Source organism: Mus pahari, chromosome 19, assembly GCF_900095145.1.
Source record: "Mus pahari chromosome 19, PAHARI_EIJ_v1.1, whole genome shotgun sequence".
NCBI classification, from domain to species: Eukaryota; Metazoa; Chordata; class Mammalia; order Rodentia; family Muridae; genus Mus; species Mus pahari.
Genome location: NC_034608.1, coordinates 86,967,059 through 86,973,911, shown reverse-complemented (window position 1 = coordinate 86,973,911; position 6,853 = coordinate 86,967,059).

Sequence of the window (6,853 nt, the reverse complement as noted above, 5' to 3'; positions counted from 1 at the left end):
CCATTATTGATACTATTGTAATAATCTTTTTTTTCTTTTTTCTTTTTTCTTTTTTTAAAAGATTTTATTTATTTATTATATGTTAGTACACTGTAGCTGTCTTCAGANACTCCAGAAGAGGGAGTCAGATCTCGTTAAGGATGGTTTGAGCCACCATGTGGTTGCTGGGATTTGAACTTTGTACCTTTGGAAGAGCAGTCGGGTGCTCTTACCCGCTGAGCCATCTTACCAGCCCTGTAATAATCTTTTAAAAAATGTTTTATTATATTTTTTATTTGTTGGGGGAGGGGTGAATGCCAGGCTGTAAGTACAACCTGTAGGAGTTGGTTCTCCTTCCATGTGCGTTCCAGAGTTATAGAACTCAGGCCACTAGGCAATCACCTTTACCCACTGGTCCATCTTGCCTTCCTCACCCAGCTCCTCCTCAGCTTCAGCTCTGGCTCCATAAGAGCCCCTTCCTGAGTCACTCCTTCCAGGACACTTCACAGAAGTCCCCCATCTTTAACTCAAGATTTTCAGGCATTGGGCCAAAAAAAAAAAAAAAAATCTTCAAATGAAGTCATATTAGGCCAGCGTCTGCTCAGTTCAAACCTCTAAGTAACCGGACCTTGTGTGCCTGGTAGTTTTTTTCCAGCTACCCCATGTTGACATAGGCTGGCACTTCTGAGAAAGCTATGCCCTTAAACCACCTGCTTCCCATCCCCACCCTCCGCCTGCCATCAGTAGCAGATAACAGCCTTGGGTTGTGGTTCACAGAGAACCCAAATTGTTGACACCAGGTCAGAGAGCAGAGAATAGGACTGTGTCAGTGGGGTACAGCAGAGATTCAAGCTCCTTCCTCTAGGATGAAGACTCTTTCACAAACTCAAGACACCTTGGAAGGGCAGCTTGTTGGTGCCTTAACTCAAGACGGTTTGGTCTTGAGTTAAGGCCCGAGGTTGGCAGGGACCTTGACTGCATTATATTCAGCGCTGCAGGTGCCAGAGTGCACCCATGCTGTTCCATGTGCTTCCACACAGTTCCTGGTTTCTCAGGACAGCATCCAAAGGCCTGCCATCCCCTGGATCCTGGAGCCCCTGAGGGGAAGCCTGAAGGCCCCAAGGCCCCCAAAGCTCCCAAGCCTCCCAAGGTTCCCAAGCCAAGACTTGGATCTTCGCCCAGCTGACCTCTCCTAACAAGTATATTCAGCGTGCCTGGGGAGTGATGCGCCCTGACCAAGCATGCACACAGGTAGAGTTGGAAAAAATATACAAACCCTTCATGGAGTCCTGTGCTCAGGCCCTAGCTGCCCTCTGATTCCATCTCACACCATTCCAACATACCTGCACCCTGCGATGTCTCAGGATCACAACAGGTACAGTCCTTCACACTGGCTACTCCCTTGAACCATAACACTTCTCTCTGCTTCTCAGAGACATTCTCCTTAACCTCGTCAGTCAAAATGTACCCCCATGCCCCCATCCACTTTCTCCATCTGTTTTCCTACATTACAAAGATTTTAGTCTCAAAGACACAGAACAACATCCATGGTAGCATTTTGGTTTTGTTTTACATTTGTTTATCTGTTTGTTTGTTTATTTGTTTATTTGATATGTAGATGAGTGCACATGTACCATGGTGCGCATGTGGAAGTCACATTTATCTATCTATCTATCTATCTATCTATCTATCTATCTATCTATCTATCTATCTATCTATCTATTTGGTATGTGGGTGGGTGCATGTGTGCCACAGTGTGAATATGGAAGTCATAGGACAACTTGTGGGAATTGGTTCTCTCTTACTATGTGGGTCTCAGGGATTGAACTCAGATCTCCACACTTAGCTGCAAGCACCTTAACCTGCTGAGCCCTCTCTCCAGCCCTCTGTAATGTCTGTGTACACTTCCACAGTTTTTGTCTCTGTCACTTGATGCTGCTCTTCCCCAGTGGTGAGCAGATGTCAGAGCATCCTATCTGTGGGCCTGGATATTAGGGCTGAGGAGGGGCAGTCTCTGAGCTGACACAGACACCCTACGTATTTGTTCTCTGAACACGGCATCCATGAACACCTGCTATCCATCACAGCACCCGGGAGGCTCAGGCAGGAGGATGGAGATGTCAAGATCGGCCCGGTACTGACTCTAAATACCAGCCATGAGTCCCTGAGTTCTGACATTTGTAGCTCTGTCTCTCAGTGTCTTTCTGTCTCTGTCTCCATCTCTCTCTTCCAAGTAAATTTATGAATAAGGATGTTTGTAGATTCTTCTCTTTTAAAGCTTTTTGGGGCATGGCGTGTGTGTGTGTGTGTGTGTGTGTGTGTGTGTGTGTGTGTGTGTGCTGTATGATGTCACACACAAAGCCTTGCTGAGCCTGAGTAGGTTTGGCTGGGCGTGTACTTGGGGATCTGAACTTGGGCCTTCAGCTTGTGTGGTCAATGCTTTCCTGGTTGATCTTCTCTGGGCCTTTAGAACCAGCAGTTAACTTTCAGTTAACAGCCCTCTTGGAGTCAGGTTAGAGTCCCTCAGTGCCAGGGTCAACCCAGGAACCTCTGCAGCTGCTGCCTATGGAGATTTGAATCCTAAGGAGCTATGGTCCCTAAAATCCATACCCAGCACTCGGACATGGCAAACTTCATGAAAACATCACAGTTTTCTGTGCCCTTTGCTGTGCCGGGTCCCCACCCACTATCCATCATGTTTTTATGATTTGGGTCTCCTCTCTCTCTCTCTCTCTCTCTCTCTCTCTCTCTCTCTCTCTCTCTCTCTCTCTCTCTCTCTCTCTCCCTTCCTTCCTTCCTTTCTTTCCTCTTCTTTTCTCTTTCTTTCTTTCTTTCTTTCTTTCTTTCTTTCTTTCTTTTTTAAGATTTATTTATTATGTATACAGCAGTCTCCTGCATGTATGCATGTATGCCTGAAGATCAGAAGAGGGCACCAGATCTCATTAAAGATGGTTGTGAGCCACCATGTGGTTGCTAGGAATTGAATTCAGGACCTCTGGAAGAACAGCCAGTGCTCTTAACCACCGAGCCATATCTCCTACCCTGGAAAAAAATCTTTACACATTTTTACAAGGTCTCAGTCTGTAGCCCGGGCTAGCCTCAAACTTTAAACAATCCTCCTGCCTCAGCTTTCCTTGGATGACACGTGTGCCACCACTACCCAGTTGTTTTTGTTTTATTACTTTTTAACATTTACTTATTTATGTCTGTGCGTGTTCACTCATACACACACATGTGCACATGTCAGGGCATGCGTGTGGAGGTTGGAAGACAACCTGTGGGGATCTGTTCTCTCCTTCTCCCATGTGTGTTACAGGAACTGAGTTCGACCCATCCTGGTTGCAGACAGCACCTTTCCCCGTGAGCGTTCTCTCATCTTGGTTTAATTTATTTTGCATCAGGACCTCATGCTGTAGCCCAGGCCGACCTTGAACATCCTTCTCTCCTCAGAGAACATTCTACCTCTTGCTGCGTGTGATCTTCTCTTCCTCTACCTTCCTGTTGGAAGCCCTGAGGGACCTGGGCATGCGTATGTCCTCTGAGCCTCGGTTTCCATGTCCATAAAAGCAGTCTTCCAATGTGCATAGAGACACATCTTACCATTCTAGTACTAGGAAAACTGAGGCAAGAGAATCTTGAGTTCAGGGTTATCTTGGGCTACATGAAGAGCTTGAGGCCAGCTTCTACTATATGGAAAAAGGTTCTGGGGGTACTACTTAAGGCTGGAGCCCTTGCCTAGAATCCCAACCCCCCCCCCCACACACACACAGTGAGGGACTTGAGGGCCTGGCTCAGCTACAGAACACTGGATTAGTGCGTGCGACGCTCTGAGTTCCCTATCCAGCACAACAAAAATATAATGACTAAAATACCAACCAGGTAAGAGGTTTTCTCTAATAGAATTGTCAGGGTCTCAGGAGTCCTGGGTACTGTCCCCTCACTTCCTATGTACAGTCACCACCTGGTTCCCCAGTGCTCAGATCTGCCCCCAGGCCACCATTTGCTGGAAGCCAGCACAGAGGTGGCAGCATAGGGTCAAGCTCACAGGTGGTTGTTACTAGCTCACAGTGGCAAAGGGGAAATGGGGCTTTCGTGGTCTCTGGGTCCTCAATTTGCATAGCTACTTTTACATAGAAACCTTTCCAAGCCATGCTCAGCAACCCTGCAGTGGGCCGTGGGGCAGCCACTGGTGCTTCCCATTTTGGGGGAACGTTATCACCAATGCCTTCCTAGAAAGATGATAATGTGGTGACAGCTGGCACCCCAGGTCTCCTGGTGGCATCTCTGCCTTTCCCTGGCATCTGGGAAGGGTGACACCTTTCTGAGGTTGGAGAGGACATGGACCCTGTGGAGGTGACAGTGACCACTGGACGAGCCTTTCCTAAGTGCCCCCCCACCATGTGCCCTGTGATATCTCAGGAATCCCTCTGGGAAATGTCACATTCCAGTCTACTTGTGCAGTGGAGGGAACTGAAGTTAGATGGAACAGCTGACTAAGCAGACGTTGCCCTGCTCTCACCCTGGGTTGATGACAAATCCACTTCAGAAGGGGTGCAGGTCAGTAGTGGGGTGTGTGGGTCAATAACAGGTTATCTCAGAGCTCGGGACACCTGAACAGGGTCCCACCCTTGTGCTGGCAGTGGGCGGCACTGAAGGGAACACAATGACTACTTAATGTAGTTGGCTTTGCTGTGTTGCGTTGTGTGTTGGGGGGGGGGTATGAGTATGTGGGTGTAGGTGCCTGTGGAGGACAGAAGAGGGTGCTAGAGTCCTGGAGCTGCAGTTGTAGGTGACTGTGAGCCTCCATGTGGGAACTGAACTTGGGTCCTTCACAAGAACAAGTGCTCTTAACTACTGAGCCGTTTTTCCCGCCCCTACCCCTGCCACCTCCCCTGCTCTTTGTTTCTAAGACATGTTCCTTCTATATAGCCTAGACTAGCTTCAAACTCGTGGCAATCCTCCTGCCCCAGCTTCCCAAGTCTTGATGATAAGTGTGAGCCACCATACTCAGCTTTTTGTTTGTTTGTTTGTTTTATTTTTGGTTTTTCAAGGTAAGATTTCTCTGTGTAGCCCTTCACTCTGCAGACCAGGCTGGCCTTGAACTCATGTACCTGCCTCTGTCTCCCAAGTTCTGGAACTATCTATCATGACTGACAACTCTCTATTTTGTATTTTCCATTGCATTTATGAGTGTGTAAGTCAGAGGACAACTTCCAGGAGTCAGTTCATGTGGGTTCTGGGTTGCAGGCATGGCAGCAAGTGCCTTTAACCACAGAGACATTTAGCTAGTTCATGTTTTAGATTTTTAAAGCCTGAGTCTCACTCTGGAGTCAGGCTGGCCTTGAACTTCAGGCCAAGTTCAAGAATCAATCCCTCTGCCCCTGAGTGAGGTATGACAGGCTGAGTGAGTCACCATGCCCAGCTCCTTTCCTTTTGAAATTTCTGGGTTTTGGTTTGGGGGAATTCTTTGTTTGTTTTGTTTTGTTTTCGACAGAATCTCACTATGTAGCTCGGGCTAGTCTCAAACTTGCAGTGTTCCTCCTGCCTCTGTTTCTGAGTACTGAAGCAACAGGCTCTGCCACGGTGCCCACCTCCCAGAGCTTCCTTGGTGCAGATTGAGCCCTCCCAACCCCCCAGCCCTCCACTTCTCTGTGTTTCCTCTTCAGAACAGCTTTCTCAGAAATGCCAGCCCTGCTGCTTGTGAAACATCCTCTCCACTGCCTGGCATCTCAGTGGAGCTTGCTGTGCAAACGAGCAGGGAACTCATGGCTCAGTGAGCGCCACCTATGGGGGGCTGAAGGGATGCTCTCCAGGCCCTTCCCACCGGCTGTTCCCCTAGGATGGGAGTCCACTGTGAGTGTCACTTGGACACAGTGGACTATGCTCCCTCCAGACACCAAGGGGAGGAGATGACAAGGCTATGAGGTGGCAGCAAGGGGCCCCTCTATCTGTAATCCTGCAGTCTGGCTTTGTTGAACCTCAGTTTCCCCTTTGGGAAATAGGACGATGCTCTGTACTTGGTTATGGATATCTCAGTTCCTGGTACTGGAAGGCCTTGAATATACCCTCTGTATCCTGGTATGATGGTACACACCTTCCATCCCCATCCTGGCAGACAGGCAGGTGGATCTCTGTGAGTTCCAGGCCGGCTTGGTCTATATACTCAATAGTGGTCTTTCTCAGATGCCTGCTGCCATTTGTCTGCTCCACCCCACCTCCCACCCCCACCCCATTTCAAAGTTGACAGGGGAAAGATACCTGCCTGCTGTGACCAGCCTTTGGAAAGGTGAGGCAGGAAGATTACAAAGTCCATCTTCAATCTGAGCTACAGAGTTTTGGGCATACCTGACTCAGGAAGGTATAATGTGTATGTGGCTGTAGCTCTGAATACATGACCCAGGCCCAGGTCCCACCCCAGTGCACATCCGCTGTGTGTGGCACACAAGTCTTTGATCCCAGCATAGGGAGGGAAGAAAGAAGATCTGGAGTCAAGATCAGGGCCGGTCAGTTTGGTAAAAGATCTTGCTGCCAAGCTCAATGACTTGTTCAACCTTAGAACCCAGATGGTCGGAGAGAACCAATTCCTCTTCCTACAAGTAGTCCTCTAGCCCCCACTGACAACTAAGAAATAAACATCATTTTTAAATCAAACAAAATTAAACAAAGGTCTAGAGAGATGCCTCCGTAGATAAGATCGCTGCCAGTGCCTGCAGAGAACCGGAGCTGGGACCCTGGAACTCACGTGGCCCAGTCACGTGTGTAAACGTGCACACAGGCAATTAAAGTACATTGTTACACTAATTAGTTGATAATTAGTTAAATTAAAAAAGAGGGGAGGAAAGCCGGGCGTGGTGGCGCAGGCCTTTAATCCCAG